The sequence below is a fragment of the Puma concolor genome, chromosome F2 (genome assembly GCF_028749965.1).
Source record: "Puma concolor isolate L17-30 chromosome F2, mPumCon1.1.hap2, whole genome shotgun sequence".
NCBI lineage: Eukaryota > Metazoa > Chordata > Mammalia > Carnivora > Felidae > Puma > Puma concolor.
This window is the reverse complement of record NC_141684.1, coordinates 36,513,457-36,533,178: the sequence shown is the minus strand read 5'-3', so window position 1 is coordinate 36,533,178 and position 19,722 is coordinate 36,513,457. Positions and strand designations below refer to the sequence as shown.

Below are 19,722 nucleotides of genomic sequence, written 5' to 3'. Positions count from 1 at the left end.
TGGAAGCTGAAGACACTAGAAGACAACAGACATGGAATGGAATGGAATTAGACTGGGGGCCCCAGACACATCTGCCGGCTAACTCTGCCTTTGCTCCTGCTTGTAATTGGAACCGGAGATAGAATCTTGGCAAGTGGGGATGCCAGCACAGCACGGAACACGGTTTTCTAATGTAACCAAGGTCTCTTGCTCTACCAGGTGGGTACAACAACCTCCCGCCCCTGGAGTGGAGGCCCCTCATGCCTCCATTAGCAGGAAGTCCACACCGTCCCTCATCAGGTCATGGAATCCCAGAGCCCTGGGGGGCTTCCCCAGTGCAAGGGATCAGTCCTATCACTCCTACCTCATGGGAAGAAACCATAAATCCGGTCATCCCATCAAAGGCACCTCTTCTCTGCCCTTTTTGCCACCGCATGACATCACTGGAAGACCATCATCTCCGCACTTGAAGAAAAACCCCACATCTTCAGCAAACTCCAAGCTTCGTATGGCAGTGATTTGGGGGCAGGACTGACTCTCCTCCATCTGCCCTAGAATTCTAGCCCCCCAACCCCTATGTGTTTCCATAGCAGTATCCTTACCTACTTTTAAGTAATCTCTACACCCAACGTGGGGCTCAAACTCATGATTCTGAGATCAAAAGTCTCATGCTCTTCTGACTGAGCTGGCCAGGTGCCCCTCCATAGCAGACTTCTTAATCACACCTCTTTGACAGCCCTTTCCACATAGCCTCGCTATTATTTCTCTAAAAATCTCTTTCTCTGTCAGAACTTGTATACAGCGCCTGATGTATATTGTGTTCATTGAATGAATGAATGAAAGAACGTTACTTTCAGAAACACCTAAAATCCCGGCTTATATTTATATAGACCTGCAATATAGATAACAAAAGTAGGCTAAAATCTTGAAGTTGCACAGGGGGCATCAAAAGATGTTATTTCATTCCCTTGCTTTGATAATTAGAAAAATATATATTCAAATATTTTTAAAGAGATAGATGGCTTCTTCAGTCCTCTACAGTTATCTGTTCAAGCGGCTTCTATGATTTTACATGAGGAACCTGAGGCTCGGGTTGGTTGACTTGACCAAGGTCGCACAGCTAAAAAGCCAAGGAGGTAGGTCCTGTACTGAGTCTCTCTGCCTCCAAGCCTCTTTCCTCTAGGCCACACTGATTTCCTTGTGATCCCTCACTTAAAACCATTGATTTATTTGTTTGCTAATTTAAGCTCCTAGCCTAGAGTAGGCACTGTTTTAGGACTTATGCATAAAAGGATACAAAAAAAATCTATATATCCTGCCTGGTGGGTCAGAGAAGGCTTACAGAGCAGTAGCATCTGAGCTAGGCCTGCCTCTCCTGATTAAGCCAGTAAATCCCCTTTTTGACAGAAGCTACCATGAGCAATGATATGTAACTTGCAACTAAAAGTTTCCTCATACATGTTATATGGATGTAGCAGAATTTATTAACCAATCTGATATTGTTGGACATTTACGTTGTTTCTAAAATTTCACTATTAATAATAAGATTATGACGAACCTTTTATTTTATGTATGTATTTATTTATTTTATTATTATTTTTTTTAATATTTATTCATCTTTGAGATGACAGAGAGAGACACAGCGTGAGTGGGGGAGGAGCAGAGAGGGAGGGAGACACAGAATCTAAAGCAGGCTCCAGGCTCTGAGCTATTAGCACAGAGCCTGATGTGGGACTCAAACTCACTGACTGTGAGATTATGACCTGAGCTGAAGTCGGACGCTTAACTGACCGAGCCACCCAGGCGCCCCTATGATGAACCTTTTTAAAAAAAGATTTTATTTTTAAGTAATCTCTACACCAAACATGGGACTCAAACTCACAACTCTGAGATCAAGAGTCACACGCTCCACTGACTGAGCCAGCCAAGTGCCCCTATGATGAACCTTTCTGCATATGCCTGTTTGTATACGTGTCTCAAAGCATTGAGGATACGTCTTTGGTCTGTTACCATGTCGCCTTCCAGAAAGATTTGGATCAATTACTCTTCCGCCATAATTGCAAAAGAATGCCAATTTCTCCCCAATAACCTACTTCCTAATTGCAAGGCCCTGTATAAGGATCAGGATAATATGCATAAAAATACTTTACAAATAGTTATTAAATTTTTACCTATTATCAAAGAGCTTTCCTCTTAAGAAGGGAAACTATTATGTTTTGGGTGCTTCCTATGTGCTGGGCACTATACTAAGAACTTCCCATGCATCATGCTTTTTAAACTTCGAAACAACTCTTTGAGAAAAGGACTATTTTTTATTGAAATATAACTGACATACAATATTCTATTAGTTGCGTGTGTGTATAACACAATGATTTGACTTTTGTAAACACTGAAAACTGATCACCACAATAAGTCTAGCTACCGTCTGTCACCTTACAAAGTTAATTCAGTATTATTCACTGTTCTGAAAGGGACTCTTATTATCCCCTTTTCATAGGGGAAAAAACCGAATTGAAGTAATTTGTCCAATTTGCAAAGCCAGCATCGGAACCCAGATCAGTCTGATTTCAGCTTCTCACTCTTACCATTGCTTATGTTAAGCGGAATGTCTAAGTATGAAATAGCGGGGGCATCAGACACATAACAGTTAACGATACTACCAGGCAAAGTTAGGTACTAGGTAAGTTATACAGATGGCTATGTAAGGTAAATGTGTGCCTTAGCTAGGGTGACCCAGCCCCGGCTCTCAGACGGCAGGTGAAGGTGAAAACATACGTAGCCTGGCAGATAATACTCCTCAAAGACATTTCTCCCTCGTTTCTTTTCCACTGCCAGGCACCCCCCAACTCAGTGTGGGCATCCCTTCCTCACCGAAGACGGTGCTGCGGATCGTCCAAAACTTCCTCATGTCATTTTCATCAAAATTCCCTGGTTCATAAAAAAAACTCAGAAGGTGTTAAGATTCTTACTTGTTCTTGAGTCATTGATTATTACAAGTCGTTGATTTGGGTAATAACTATTACCCAAAAAAGACTAGTTTATTTTTCCCTATCTACTCCCCTTGTATTTTTATTCAAACCAAGAAGCCTCGCTTAATTATAAAAGTAATTCATTTTCATGCTACTGCAAAATGAAAATATGAGTCAAATACACCAATTACATCTCTCTCCTTTTAGTAGCTATCCAGGTACTTTGAAAACCGCTCACAAGTCTTTGGAGACAGTCAACTGGCTTCCGGTCTCCTCCCAGACTGGTGCTCAGGTGCCCACGTCCCAACTTAGGGCTGTCAGTTAACACAGATCAGTCTTATCAGGCTGTGGGCCTGAGGCCTTGGACACACCTGCCACACTCCCATGTCATCTCTTTGGGACGAAGGGGGGTGAGCTGCCCACGTAATGGGCGACTTTGTAGCATCCTGGTAAAGAGATACAGGGACTCGACCAGTTTACCTAGATGACCTGAGGTCAGCTTCTATATCTGTTTCCTCATCTGCAAATCGGTGAAAAATTACATTCTCGGGGCCTTTGTGGGTATTAAATGAGACACTGTATATTAAACTCTTCGCCCTGTGCTCGGCACATATTGTGTTCAAAACATAATTGTATACGCGGCTCCACACTGGGAACAAGAAGGGAAAAGATGTCCTTTCAAGACCCCTGTCTTGAACCTCAAACAGCTCTGCCTCTCCATTCCCTGGGCTCCGTATTCCTCTGAACCTTTGGGAAGCGGAAGGTAGCAACGAAGGAGACCACGCCACCTCTTCTAACACTCTCAATGCCATCATCACAGATCCAAGCTCTGTCTCGCAGCTCTCCTCTACCTCAGCTGCCTGTTTTTGGCTACTGCCTTTGTTCCTGCTTATATCATGCATTTTCCCCGAGAGAAAACCCAGAGGCATTCCTTGTTCTTCCTCTCGCTTGGCCTCCTGCACGGCTACAGTGCGAACAACAGTTGGAGTTGCAGGATTGAAGAAAAATAATGAAAATGATGAATTCATACCCATTTGCACATTAAAAAAACCTCTGCTTTCATCAAAGCAGAAGGTGAAAGAACATTCCTCATCGGCTTCAGGTTATTTAAAGTTACATTCTTATAACAATGGAGTTAATAAAAGATTGTGTACAATTCACTCTATTTTAAGCCAGATGTTCACAAAGCATGCTCTATAGAATACCTGTTCAGAAGAATGTTAGCAACACAACATTAAAGAAAATCCCTTGCTAGCACAACATGGGAAAAGGTGGGCTAAGCAAAATTTAAATTGTAGGACTCTCTCAAGGCCACAAGATCAAAGTGCACACTGAATCTCCAATGGGGGTTATGGTGTGTGATATTTTCCAAATTGGACTTCAAGCTCTGTTTTTGAGGAACGTCTCAGAGGACTTGCGTTCTTCTCGACCCACTTTGGAAAACAGATACAAATCCAAGGAAGATCACATTTAATGACTGTTCCAGAAACAGAAGTGAGGCTGAGAATGATATACTTGAAGATAACCAGAGAACCTGTCCTTCTGTTGCCAGACAACAGGAATTTAAGAGGAAAGGGAGGGTAGTGGTTAGTCCTCTACCAAACTGGGGCAGTAGATTTGGGGGACAAAGCAGCACCTATGTAAAGAGCTCTTTTGCCCTGGACAGTTGTCACCGAAGGGGAAAATAAAACATGCCCTGAAAAGAACATATGCTACATAAACATGGCAGGGTAGAGGGCAGAGGAGAATGGTGTGGGATATGTTGGGGGGAGTACATTCCTCTCTTCAGCTTTTTGGACATATGGTAGAATTATGCAAAGGAACTAAGCCAGTGCCAGCGATTATTAAATACAAGGTCCAACCATGTATTTCTGCAACAGTATACAAAAATCACTTCTTCGACCACATGGGAAAAAAAAGAAAACCAGGAGTGCTTCGGTTTTGCCTCACTTAGACTTACAACCACTACACCTGAGTGACTCAATACTTCTCTCCCTCCCTCTCTACGTTATCAGTCATGCTACTCCTGCTCGTGAGGCCTCTGTCCTTGGCCACCGACTTCCCCCCCACCTCTGTCTCATCCCAACGTCAGACAGGATATATCCCTCGGTTTAGGGCTATTTCACTTGCCTGTGGCAACAAACGGACAAATGTATTGGTGCATCGCACTGAAGAGCTAAAGAGGAGTCTGGGCTCAGGCCCAGCGTGAGCAGCGTGAGGGGGGCCTCAGTCAAGGTCATGAGGACCCAGGTCTCTCTGCTGCATCTTTTGGCTCCACTCTTCTGTGTGCTGGCCGGCTCCATACTCGAGCTCCACAGCTTGGCCAGATGGCTGCGGCCCCCCGTGCCCGGCAGATACAGCCCTCTCTTCCCCAGAAGTCCCTGCAGTGGTCACCACTGAATCTCATTGGCTCTGGCTGGGTCCGGTCGCTGAGCCAACATAAGCATTCCTATCTGCTCCTTGACTGACCTTGCCCTCCCTCGAAAATTTGATGAATTTTTCACTCAGTGATTAATGTCCTATTGCCTCTGTGTCTTGGTGAATTTCCCTATATTTTAAACAAGATACAAATTATTCTAACAAAATAGTAAGAGTTATAAATGATACCTGAATAGGGTGGATACAGGTGGTTCGGGGTCGTGAAGGCCTGGCCCTGGAGGCACTGCCTGGATGGAAGGCACCTGAGAGTTGATTCTCCACGACGGTCCAGATGGCATTAGGGACCCTCTTCTCCCTCCGCGTCCTGAAGGAGAACAAGGGCACTGGGCTCTGTAGATCAGAGTAAACACAGGGTCTCGGGTCAAACGAGCAATGTGGGAGAAGCAGACTCTTTCTTGTTTTAGTACCTTTCTCTCCTTTTATCTGATCTTTAGAATATTCTAAAGCGTTCGGCTTTACTTTTCAACCATTCCCTGGTGGTTCATTATAGGATTAACCAGGCCAACATGCATAACCCACTGGTGTGAATTTTGTGGCTAGGGTTATGTTCTAGACTCACTTATGTTCGGTTCTGTGGCAGAAATACCAGACTCTTGCTGGCACAGTACCAATACCGGTAATATCAGGATCCAAGCTTCATCTGGCTGCTGTCTCCCCCTACCCCACACTTCTCAACTCACCAGCATCCTTCTCCTTCACCCCACCTCTGTCTACCTCCCTCCCAGCCTACCCTGTCTGCTGTGCATCCCTCCAGGAGTATAAAATAGGGTCTCACGTAGAGGTTCCCCGGCTATCAGTGACAGAGGACATTACACTATCCCTGCGGCCTTTGCAGTTAAGGCCTCGGAGAGGTGGGCAGCCCAAGACCCTCCCCATCCCTCCATCCCATTCCTCCTGCTGGTAGCACAGCATGTAGATAGACATGCTGGGCTCCCCCACACCCACTCTGTCCTGTTGCCTTAGCAACGAGACTGAGAAAGTTGGGTTTCTTGGTATCCAAGGTTACACTGTGCTCAGACGACTGCTACATGTACAAATGGATCTCTAGTTCGGTGAGAGGTTTTAACTGTATACAGGTGGATACGAGTGACACAGCGAATCTGGGTCTGATCACAAGATTCCCTTTCGTTTGTGTAACTAGAACTCAGGGTTATCACTAGGATCATTTGCAATCAGCAGAAAGAGCTGCTTTCTTTCTTCCCAGGAGTAAGGAAAGTGGGTTCTTAAAGGCAGGGGTGAGAACTGGGGCGAGAGTTGATAGAAAGGGAGCGTCAATGTTATTATTTACTTTTTATTCAGTCACGTGAATTTACAAAAGAAGAGGACCGTGCATCTTTGCCCTTTACGGTTCATAGCCCAGGGTGTTTTTTGGGGTGGTCCCACAGACCATCTCCCCCAAGACAGCCAAAGGTCAAGCTGGTAGTCAAGGGACACACATAGCTCACCCCAGATACTCATCTGAGCAGAGGCAGCAGGCCCTCAAACCCAGAGTCTTTTGTTGCCTCAGCCCTGCTCTGCCTTCCCTGCTCTCTCCTGCCATGGGGGGGAAGCTTCTCTGGGCCCAGCTCTACCCGGGTTGTGGCCTCTCAGCCAAGCTCAGCCACACAAGTGTCCCAGCTGAGTTCCTGCAAGGAGGAACGGCTCCATGGGCCGTTGGATCCAGAGTGCCTGTCTTCTAGCTTGGCTCATGACAGACAGCCCTTGATGGTTTCCAGAGCAGTTCCACAGACATCTCATGCGATGTTGCAAAAATCCAAGGAGGAGGAAGGTAGTTTATCCGGCCCATGTTGCAAGTGAGCAAACAGGGACTTAGAGCAGCCCACTTAGTAGCGTGGACCTGGTGCTTGTGGCCTGGGGTCCTCCTCTCCCTATCTCTTAGCCCCATGACCCGGGAACGTGGTCCTGCAGAAGGCAAATTTGCCATCCAGTTTTGAAGGAGATTTTACAGACCCATTTTAGTTGGCATTCTCTCAGAGAAACTGGAAGAAATTAAAGACAACCCCACCAGCTGTAGTATTAAAGTTCTCAATAAAGAAGTTCATGGTCAGGGTGCCTGGATGGCTCAGACAGTAGAGTATGCAGACTCTTGATCTCGGGGTTGTAAGTTCGAGCCCCACGTTGGGTGTAGAGCTTACTTAAAGAAATAAAATCTTATAAAAAAAAAAAAAGAGTTCATGGCCACAGTGACAGTATTTTCTGAACTAAAACACAGGATATGTGGTCTTACCAATGGTTCTTGCTAATTTCAGAACTTGGTCTTATGAAAAAGAAAGCTCATCAGATTTAAATCTCATTCAGTTATACATGTAACCAATTGCCATCAGTGGAAAAAATAAAATGACTTGGATCAGGATTATCCCAGAAAGTTGGGGCCAGTGGGGCTGCATTGATGATGCTATGAGGTATGAAGCCACACTTACTTATTTTTTTAAATTCACATTCTTTTTTTCTTTCAAGAAGATTAAGGTGATTTATAAACAACTTCTATTAATCCTTTTGTGAATACTGAAATCAAGTTTAATAGAAATTGATCACTATAGGTTTCTTCTAAAAAACCTGGCAGGATTAATATTTAAGAGGAACCACAGAACTCTGATCATTAACGATACTCTTTTCAAAAACTCAGATTAGGAAATTAGTAAAGTCAACAGTTCAAACACGGAAAAAAAGTGATCTTCGATTAATGTCATGATCCATTTTTCTTTCAAAACTTTTAAAGGAGGGGCGTCTGCGTGGCTCAACTGGTTAAGCGTCTGACTTCTGCTCAGGTCACGATCTCATGGTTCGTGAGTTTGAACCTCACATCAGACTCTCTGCTGTCAGCATGGAGCCCGCTTTGGATCCTCTGTTCCCCTCCTCTCTCTCTCTGCCCCTCCCCTGCTCGTGCTCTCTGTCTCTCTCAAAAATAAAAAATAAACATTAAAAAAAACAAAAAGCCTTTAAAGGAAACTTGATCTTTGTTTTCAGGGTTGTTGTTGTTTTTTTCTTCTGGTTTCCTTTCAAGGAGGTTTCAGAAAGATTTAAGAAACATGTAGGTCAGGCAAATGTCTAGAATTTTGAAGAATGAGATTATAAATTCTTTGCCACCAGATCTTTCCTCACAAGAAAAGCTGGTGACAACAACGTGCCAGGGACTTTATTTTATGACAAATAGAAACAGTGAAGTTTTAGCATTAATTTGAAAAAGCTATGCTCCAGAAACATGGAAACACAGCAGCCAAATCATTTCTTAAAGGTTTTAAAATAAAAACCTAATTGCAATATAATTTTATTACATTTTTATATTGCTTGTAAAATTACAATTACACAAATATGAAAACAGGCTTCTGTTACTTGACTGTCTCATTTTATGCTGTTCTTGGGACAATTTATCCTTAAATATAATACTAAGCAGCTTTAAGTTGCCTATTTTACAACATCAACAAAATTAAGCTCCCTGTGTCTTAACCTGGAGTATTTCACGAGAAAACATTCTTCAGATTTAATAAGTGTTTTATGGATTTAAAGGGAATCGAAATAGAGTCGCATGATAGTTTTTTTTTTTTTTAATTTTTTTTTTTTTCAACATTTATTTATTTTTGGGACAGAGAGAGACAGAGCATGAAGGGGGGAGGGGCAGAGAGAGAGGGAGACACAGAACTGGAAACAGGCTCCAGGCTCTGAGCCATCAGCCCAGAGCCCGACGCGGGGCTCGAACTCACGGACCGCGAGATCGTGACCTGGCTGAAGTCGGACGCTCAACCGACTGCGCCACCCAGGCGCCCCAATAGTTTTTTTTTTAAATAAGATTTGCATTCTCTGTAGGTGACTATAAAAAAAAAAAAACCCAAAATTTAAACTCCAAACCATACATACGGAGGCTCCTTAAATACACGTTTGTTCTTGCTTAATCTTAAAGACTGTAAATTACCCACCACCACATCTAGTTCATTTGCAGCCTCGTGCCCAGGGGCTTAAGTTTCTTCCCACTTCGGAGATGCCCTGTGTAAAACCTATTTACACAAATATTCAAAAACTCGCAAAGTGCGTACGAGGATAGCTGCCTCTTCCCTGCATCTGACGGGTGTTAAGGATTTTCCACCCTGAGCAGTTGCGACACAGTCTCTTCGGGAGTCCAGGTCTGAGGTAATGAATCCACTTACTGGAGAAACGATTCACCAGAGAGAAACCCGGTACAAAATGTATCCAAGTTGAATCAGATTCCCAAAACAGCCACCAGATTTGCCCAGATTTGACTCTATGACCGACACAACCAACAGCAGTTGAAATGGGTCACAAACACAGCTTGTGTGACAAAAGCGACCAGATTTTGGGCACTGCACCAAGACCTTTCTTCTCCCTTTTTTCTCCTCCGCACTTTGTCTTTGGCCAGGCTACGCACCAGCACAATTGGACCTTTGTTCCACGGCCCACCCAATAGTCAGTGGGGCTTCCTATTCTTGTGTTTTTCCTCCATCTGCACAAAAACCAGCCCTCCTCCTACCCTCTAAATCAAGATTCATGCGGTGGGCAGCAGCTTTTGCTAATAGAACTTGAACTTGAAGGATGAAAGAGGACACAGAATTGAGTTGCCTTTTGAGGGGTTAATTGAACTTAATCCCGGATGGAATGAATGGCTTGAATGTCACTGCCCTCCTCTTCCCGTCCCCACACTCCTGCTCCCAGTGCTGTGATGCTTGGTTCCTGACACGCTGTCCTAATGCCAGCTTCTTCACAGAGACTTTGCACAGCACATTTGTTCTCTCTGATCTGCACTTCCGAGTTCAGCCAGTTATTTGTCCATGAGCTCGACACATTTACTGATCTTTTACCATGGGCCAGGCATTGTGCTGGGATGCAAAGATCCATTCATTCAACCCATTAATTATCAATATTTGTTAGGCTACTATTGTGTGTTCTAGGTGCCAGTTACACAGCAGAAAACATAGCTGCCTTCATGGGGCTTATAATTTATGGGGAGTGTGGCAAAGACAAATTTACAAATTACATATATAAATTATATACCATGTTAGGTGAGTGCCTGAAGAAAAATACACCTGGGAGAGAGATAAAGGGTTGGATAAACTTAAAACTGAGCGGGGGGTGGGGGGGGGTCGCCCCTGGGTGGCTGAGTTGGTTGAGCAACTGATTCTCGATTTCAGCTCAGGTCATGATCCCAGGGTTGGGGGATGGAGCCCCAGGTTGGGCTCTGTGCTGAGCATGCAGCCTGCTTGAGATTCTCTCTCTCTCTCTCTCTCTCTCTCTCTCTTTCTCTCTCTGTCTCTCTTTCCCTCTTCCCTGCTCACTCACTCTAAAATAAAATAAAATAAATTAAAATAAGGTGGTTAGGGAAGGGCTCACTGTAATGATGAGCATCTACAGATGTGTGGGGCAGAGCCCTGTAGACAGAAGAATAGCCATGCCAAGGCCCTGAGGCACAAGAGTGTTTGGAAAGCCAGTAATGTGGCTGGGACTGCGTTAATGAGGGGCAGAGTAGTGGGAGGTGAGATTGGGAAATAGGTAGAGGCAGATCATATGGGCCTTACAGGATGTGAGAAGCTCTTTGACTTCTCAAAATGAAACGGGGAGCCATTTGAAGGTTTTAGGGCAGAGGAGGGACATAATGTGCTGGGGTAACAACTGGCTGGGGGATGGGGGAGGCAGAAGCAGGAAGATCCGTGGAGGCCCCCACAGTAGGAGTGACAGACCGATGTTGGGGAGCAGGCGGGGCGAGGAGGGGTGGTGTCCAGGTGGTAGGGAGCATCGGAAGTCCGGATATATTTCGAGTATGGAGCGGATAGGATTTGCTATGGATCAGATACGGGACGAGGAAACAAGGAAAGGAGGTATGACTCCGGTTTTAGGCCTGAAATCTGGGACAATAAGAACGAGACGCAAATACGTGCCTTCAAAGAGACGGCTAACGAGGGCCCTCGTGGCAGGAGCGCCTGCTGTCCCAGCATGAGGCCGCGGGGAAGTCGCCCGGATGCCTCGGAGCAGCCAGGGCTGGCTGGGGCCTGGGGCGGGGAAGGCAGTGCACCAGGGTCGGGGTCGCCAGGCGGCCGAGGCGGGGAGGATGTTGCAGACTCAGAATCCACCAGGGGCCTGCTGCTCGGGGGGTGGTGGCTGGGCAAAGCAGGAGTGGCCACCAACGATGGCCCCGGTGCTGCCGGACCGAAGCGACAGTCCCTAGCCGTCCTTCCGCGGTTGGAGAGGCCAGGCCCGCCTTTCACCCCTTCCGGTGCAGCAGGGAGGACCACGTGACAGTCCTGGCCAATGACACGTAAGCTCGTGTGGGTGGGGCTTTGCGGCAGAAACGTGCTCCGCCCTCCCGAGGCAGGAGTCCCTTCGGGCCGCTAGGGCGGCTCGGGCGGCTCTGGCTGCTTCCGGGAATGCAGACGCCGAGTGCCAGCAATACGCGTGCACCTTCGAGCTGGCAAACCCACGTGCTAAGTCAGGAGGATGTAGAGGGAAGGTGGAAGAATGAGTCTTGATGAGGGTGAGCTGTTGCTCCCACTCTGATGGCCTGCTTCTAGACCTCTCCTAGGTGAGGTCATGAAAGGTCTTTGCTTGCGGAAGCCTCTGTTAGTTGGATGTTCTGTAAGTGCCCAAATCGTTCCTAAGTAATGGAGCCAGAAGCCTTGCAGACCTTGAGAGTTGCTCCAACTTGTGGGCGATGGGGAACCCGCTGAAGGGTTTATGGGGGAGTAATGTGATCTGATTTCTACTTTAGAAAAATCTGGCAGCAACACGGGAGCTGAACTAGGGACTGGAGGCAGGGAGGCCCAAATGCAAGAGAAGGACCAGAGGTGTGGAGGGCCCTGTGTGCCAAACGCTGGAAGACTCTTAACCTTGGGCACCTCTTCCATACCTTCTCTAAGGTCCCTCTCTACTTGTGGGAGAAGCAGAAGGGGCAAGAAGAAATTTCTCTAATCATTGCCTTTTCTTTCTGTAGAGATTTCAACGCTACATAACAAATTAGCACAAATACAGCAGCCTACAGCCACACGCATTCGTTATCTCAGAATCTCCAGTGGGGTCCGAAGTCCAGGTGTAGATGCACTCTCTGTTCAGGGTCCCACCAGGCTGAAACCAAGACGTCAGCTGCGTGTGATCTCAGCTGGAGCTCAGGGGCCACTTCCAAGTTCAGTCAGTTGGCAGAAATCAGTACTGGGTCTTTTAGGACTGAGGTTTCTGCTTTCTTGCCAGCCATCAGCCAAAGAAGCTCTCAGCTCCTGGAGGTCTCCCCGGGTCCTTGTCATGTGCCCCCATAAGCAGTGCTCAACATGGCAATTTGTTTCCCTCTTTGAGGCCAGCGGGACAAATCTTTCTTGCCAGTCCAGCTAAGATGGAAGGTGTATGTAACACAAAGGAATCACAGGCGTGACGATCCCATCCCATTCCCAAGTCCTCTTCATATGAGAGAAGGGGATTAGACAGAGAATATATACCGGGGGGGGCGGGAATCTTGGGGGCCATGTGGAATTCTGACCACTCTACCCATTATTCTCTTTTCCTCTCCTTTGCTCCTACTCTCTGCACTCATGTGGGACCTAATCTCTATGTAGTTCCTACCTCTAGAAAAATGTAAGTCATATTTTGGCATAGGAAGTTTCTTGTCAAGAGGGAATTTGAAGTGAATCAAAGGAACCTGACTGGAACTAAACGTCCCTCATTGGCCAGTATGAAGTCCATTAGATTTGTTTGCCAAACTATAGTATTCACTGTGTTCTAGGTATTGCTGTTGAATGGCTTATATACACGATGTTATTTGATTCCCTCAACATCTGTTTGAGAGGAGCATTGGTGTCCCCATTTTACAGATGAGGAATTTGAGACTCGAAATGGAGGCACTCAGGCTCACACAAGTGGCAAGCTGGGGAGGCAAGTCTTTTCAAAGGCCTACTCTTCACCACCATGCCTTCACCACCATATTACCTCTGGCTGTCCCTTCACCAGTATGTGTGTGGTGGCCTGGGGGTGAGAAGCAACAAAGGCACCACTCAGAATGACATTCCTCCATTGCATTAAGTAGAAAACGCACCATCCTCCAAAGTTATACACATCCAGTGTCTCAGATGGGTTCCTTTGGCTTCTCTCTGTGATGAACAGCATCTGACATTTTCAAATCGGCCTTGACACATCCTCATCAGAAACACAAATTTGAATGAAAGAAGAATTTTAAGCCTCAAAAATCAGAAAGAAGACTTCTCAGCCTGCTTCCTGTTCATGAAAGGATTTGGGCCTCTACCAGTAATTATCAAAATGTTGAGACCTCGATAACTTCCCCATCAAGTATGAGGTAAATAAAAGTGTCTAATCTACTGCCCAGGAACTTTATGATTGTGTTTCAAGGACTGAGTATTGGGGGCTGCCAACTGGTTGAGATGGAATATTCCATGCAGCAGTGCAATGCATCCGTCTCTATGGAGGCTCCAAACGGGGGTGGTATGAAGACATATTAAACTATAGGACCTAAGTGCTGGTTTATAACTTAAAAGGAATTGCATTTGTCTTCAAGAACAATAGAGAAGCTTTCAACCAATTGAGTCAAACCCAAGAGAGACTTGTAAGAAACGTCTCATAGAGGCGAAAATATCTCACAGGTGATTAACTATCACTGAAAATCTCATTGAGGTTCTAAAAAAGCCGAATGCATCCATTGTGGGATAAACTGTGGACTCGACTCATTGCAGTTGACAATACCTCCCTGCCTCTACTTCTGACACCGAGCCAGTCTGTCTAAGGAAAGGAGGGCCATCCTTTTAGTCATCTCAAGGCAGGAGCCACTGTGGCATCTGTGGAGGGCCTGGGGCACAGCGTTAACATCTCCTTTGCCCCTAAACATGGGTACATGGCCAGAGACACTTTGAGACCCCAAGAAAGAATTAGGACATGGCCATGTTTCCCATGCCCCACAAATGAAATCTTAACCCTGGGCTGTTTTGTGATCAAACTGTCTTCCATGTAGACCTGGTGAACATATAACAAACGTCCCTTCCACTTCCCCCAAGGTAATGGAAATAGAGTTTTGACTTCAGCTCTACCTTGCTATACAGCTTCTTCTCTTCTTCCCTGGGCTTGTCGCTTTCCAATGCTTTTCTAACGGAAAGAGCCAGGGAGACCACTGTGTGTTTTCCTTAAATGAGAACCAGCATGGAAGTATGGGATGAGGTGGCAGTGACTTGTGTTTGCCCTTTGCTAAACCAAGTGTTTAACTGACTTCTTATTTAGTTACACAGCAGGTTGGAAATCCTTGTTTATGACAGTATATTATGCTCTTGTTGATACATTCGATTAAACCTAGTTTGATTTTCTATGATAAACATTAAATTTTTTGCAAAAAAGTGAATTTTATCCTTAGTAAAAAAATGGCACAAAAATAGACACATAGAGCAATGGAATAAGAATAAAATAGAATAGTAAAACCCAGAAATAAAGCCACAATTTTACGGTCAATTAATCCTCAACAAAGGAGGAAAGAATATACAATGGGAAAAACAGTCTCTTCAACAAATGGTGTTGGGAAAACTGGACAGCAACATCCAAAATGATGCAACTGGACCACTTTCTTACACCAAGCACAAAAATAAACTCGAAATGGATTGAAGACCTAAATGTGAGACCCCAAACCATAAAAATCCTGGAAGGGGGCATTGGCAGTAATGTCGTTGACATTGGCCATAGCAACATTTTTCTAGATAGGTCTGTGAAACAAGGGAAATAAAAGCAAAAATAAACTATAGGGACTACATCAAAATAAAAAGTTTTTGCACAGTGAAGGAAACGTCCACAACAAAATCAAAAAGCAACCTACTGAATTTGCAAATGACATATCCAATAAAGGGTTAGTATTCAAAATATATAAAAACTGAAACAATTCAATACCCCCCAAAATGAATAATCTAATTAAAAATGGGCAGAAGACATGAATAGACATTCCTCCAAAAAAAGATATACAGATGGCTAACAGACACATGAAAAGATGCTCAACATCACTCATCATTAGGGAAATGCAAATCAAAACTACAATGAGATATCACCTCACACCTGTCAGAATGGCTAAAATTAAAAAAAAAAAATAGAAGAAAAATCGTGTTGGCGAAGATGTGGAGAAAAAGGAACCCTTGTGCACTACTGGTGGGAATGTAAACTGATGCAGCCACTCTAGAAAACGGTATGGAGCTTCCTCAAAAAGTTAAAAATAGAACTACTCTATGATCCAGTAATTACACTATTGGGCATTTACCCAAGAAATACAAAAACACTAATTCAAAGGGATACATGCACCCCTGTCTTTATTGCAGCATTATTTACAATTTCCAAATTATGAAAGCAGCCCAAGCGTCCATCATTTGATAAGCGGATAAAGAAGATGTGGTGTATATACATGCAGTGGAATATTATTCAGCCATAAAAAGTAATGAAATCTTGCCATTTGCAATGGCACGGATGGAGCTAGAGTATAATGCGAAGCAAAGTAAGTCAGAGAAAGACCAATACCTTATGATTTCACTCATACGTGGAATTTAAAAACAAAACATAAGAGCAAAGGGGGGAAAAAGAGACAAACCAAGAAACAGACCCTTAACTATAGACAACAAACTGATGGTTGCCAGAGGGGAGGTGGGTAGGGGGATGGGTGAAATAGGTGATGAGGATTAAACAGTACGCTTATCATCATGCGCACTGAGTAATATATGGAATTGTTAAATTACTATGTTGTACCCCTGAAACTAATATAACACCATGTTAATACTGTAATTAAAATAAAAATCTTAATAAAAAAATAAAATTGGGGCACCTGGGTGGCTCCGTTGGTTAAGTGTCCGACTTGATCTCAGCTCAGGTCATGATCTTGCGGTTGGTGGGTTCGAGCCCCGCATCAGGCTCTGTGCTGACAGTGCAGATCCTGCTTGGAATTCTGTCTCTCCTTCTCTCTGCCCCTCCCCTGCTTGTGCTCTCTCTCTCTTTCTCTCTCTCTCCAAATAAGCCAGTAAACTAAAAAAAAAATTTTTTTTAATTAAAAAATAAAATTAAAAACATTTATTTATATCTTTAAAACAAATCAGAAAGAAGAGACTGTGTGGGGGTTAAATCCAAGGCAGAGCTTCCAGCTTTTAGGACTTACATAAATTTTGTCTAGAAATCAATGGAGCATGAATAGAAATGCTGACCTACCCCAAACAAAGCACACACCTTCCCTGGGCCAATTGCCCAGATCTTTGCATGGGCCAGTGATGCCTGGGCATTGCTTCTTCAGAATTTAGCTCTTGATTTGTTGCTGCCAGGATTCGGACCAAGGCTTACAAAGGAGGCAGGAAGCTATCGGCACAAAATGGCCACATTGCTTTGTTTTAGAATCTTTGTCTACACACGTGGGTGAAGAAAGCACCACAGAAAGCCTGGGAACGTGTAAGGGAAGCCACTTAGTACGGTGGTAAAGATCATGGGCACTGGCCCAAGTCCTGTGTTTAAACACCTGCTTTGCCCTTTAATAGTTGTTTGACTTAAGAAACTTTTTATTATTTATTTATTTAAAAAAATGTTTTTAATGTTTATTTATTTTTGAGAGAGAGAGAGCACGAGCAGGGGAGGGGCAGAGAGAGAGACACAGAATCTGAGCTGTCAGCACAGAGCCCCATGCAGGGATTGAATTCACAAACTGTCAGATCATGACCTGAGCTGAAGTCAGACGCCTAATTGACTGAGCCACTCAGGCAGGCACTCCTACTTAAGAAACCTTTTAAAAAAGTGATACAACTTTATTTCATTCACTGTTACACTACCACAGTTTAAATAGGAGTACCGATCTCTCTGTTTCGATTGAGGTGTTATTGACATATAATAGTACATTAGTTTCAGGTATACAAAGTAATGACCCAGTGATACGTATATGCTGCAACATGATCACCACAATAAGCTAACATCCATCACCTCACAGAGTCACACATTTTTTTTTTTCTTGTGACCAAAACCTTTAAGTTCTACTCTCTTCGTCGCTTTCAAATATGTGACACAGTATTGTTAACTATACTCACTGTGCTGTACGTCCCATCCCCATTTAGGGAAGATTTTTTTTTTTTTTTTTTTTTTTTTTTACCCTCTCTGAGCCTCAGTTTCTTGATCTGTAAGCTGGACACGCGAAGACACCCACCCGTGAGAGAATTTAAATGAGATATGAAACCACCTCGCCCGGGGCAGAGACCCTGCCCCCAGGAAGTGTCTGATAAGGGATGATGGTTGGTGTTTTGCCTTTGCAGCTGTTCTGGTCTGCTCGGCACTGTCTGCCAAGCTCTAGCAGAGGTACTTCCATGCCCCGGTGGCGGCAGCTTAGTCAAATCGCAGGCAGGAAACGGTGCATCTTCTTTTAGGCTAAGCTCCTAACCAAGCTAGGTTAGAGAGGCCCTTAGCACGAGAGGATGTTCAGAGTTCCACTGACAGAGGCACAGGAGAGTGTGGGGAAGGGATCTGGGAAGAGAGGCCAGCGCCTGTGAAGGCCCGGCGATGAGACACGGCGCCTTCCTAGTGCTCCGCGGTCTGTTGTTACTGAAACTTAAGTCCTTTACGTGTTTCCCGCCCTGGTGTCTAGAGGAATGCGTAACACAGAGGAGTGTCGCCATCTACGTCACTTAGAGATTTAAGCGTTTTGAAAAGTTTGTGTCTGTGTATCTGAGGCATACACACACACACACACACGCGGAGGCAACATTCTCCAAAAGTTCAACGATAATTCTTGTCTCAGGAATCAGGACCTGTTTCACAAACTGTGACCCTAGGAGGAAGCCCACTGCTTCTCAGATGCAGGGACCCTGGGAACAATCCTCCCGCTGCATATTTTAAAGCAGCAAACCTGTTAGCTCAAAGTCTAGGCACTGTGGTCAGCAGTTTGCCTGCATGACGTCAGTTATGCCCTTGTCTTTATCCATTTCCCCTCAGCTCAGGCTGTAGGCCACTTCCTGTAGACCTGGAATGTTTGATGGGCAGATGGACCTTATAATACTCTGCCTAACTCGGAGACGGGAGATACTGCTGGCTTGTTGCTCTTGTTGGGGAAGCCTGAATGGAGGCTCTTTGTACCCATGGCCTTGTGACCCAGAAGGGACAAAGACCAAAGGGCCGGCCACCATGGTGAGGGGGGACAGAGCACTTTCAGCTTTGGGGCATGGCAGCTCTTCCTTTCCGGCTCTTTGATTCCGTACCCATATCGTGTTCAGCCTTGTTTGCATCCTGTCTCTTTCAAACTATGCCACAGAATGACACCATCTGCAAACAAAAGTATCTTCCCCTAGATCTAAGAAAGAAAGAACGCAAGCAAGAAAGCAAGCAAGCAAGCAAGAAAAGAAAAGAGAAAAGAAAAGAAACGAAACGAAAAAGAAAAGAAAAGAAAAGAAAAGAAAAGAAAAGAAAGAGAAAGTCAACCAAATGAAAACCAGGGCAATGTCAGTGTCCTTGGGCCTCCAGATACTGTAACTTATGGGCAAAAATAGCTGCAAAAGGAATCACAGATCCCTCCGGCCCTGACGGCCTGGATCAGGCCAGATGGAGACCACAGGCTCCCCCGCAGGGCCAGGCCTGTGGCTGGCCAGCCTCACCTGCCTGCCCCTTTCCCCAGGTACCATTTTGAAGCCTGGGTTTCTCTGCATTTTTATTCTCTTCTCTCTGGAGTCTGCTGTTCACACGCAGGAGTTACTATGGTAATGGAAAAACCCTGTTGTGTTAGAAATTTTGTAGAAATATAATTTAGGCAGAAGCGTGAAGCTGGTGTGTTTATCTTTTCGTGGGGATGGCAGCCCAGATTCTGAGTTTCCAGGGGAGCTGGAAGAATTCAGGTCTGAGCACAACTGTCCAAACGCCCGGGAAGTGGGTCATCGCCTGGGCCGGTGGACTGGAATGGACCATCCGCCAGGCCTGGGGGAAGCAGGGAAGGCCTGGAGTGGGGCAGAGGACAACACCCTGGCCTCACTCCCTTCAGAAAACTGTCAGCACTCCAGGTGTGCTCATCACCCGGAAGAATCTTGTGAATGAATAAATGAGGATAGGGCCTTATTTTTAGTTCGTTCCCCAAGCTTCCCTTCTCCCCTTATTAAGGGAGGAGGCTGGACTGAGACCTCCTGAGAGCAGAGCCTAAAGCTTATTTGGGTTTTGCCCCCTCCTCCCCTGCTCCCCATCTGGCCCCAATCCTAGGCTCAGTAAATGCTTATGTTGACTTAACGCATAGCACTGAGAACAGGACAGACGGATTTCGTCAGTGATGTGAGGAATAGAGTGGACAGCCCCTTCTGCAGAGATTTAACTGAGCAGAGTTCCTAGGACAGAGCAGCTTTGAGTTCTCATGTGACTCTTGAGACCTGTC

At 45.1% G+C, this 19,722-nt stretch overlaps 1 protein-coding gene across 3 annotated transcripts in view; it reads right to left on the bottom strand.

Annotated features, from left to right (window-relative positions):
- Nucleotides 1–19,722, bottom strand: part of LOC147571941 (uncharacterized) — a 241,017-nt gene that overhangs the window by 39,305 nt on the left and 181,990 nt on the right. For all 3 annotated transcript variants that reach the window (XM_086695143.1, XM_086695144.1, XM_086695145.1), the window contains one exon: nucleotides 5,556–5,717. The gene's annotated coding sequence lies outside the window, so the exon portion shown is untranslated. The remainder of the gene's footprint in view (nucleotides 1–5,555; nucleotides 5,718–19,722) is intronic.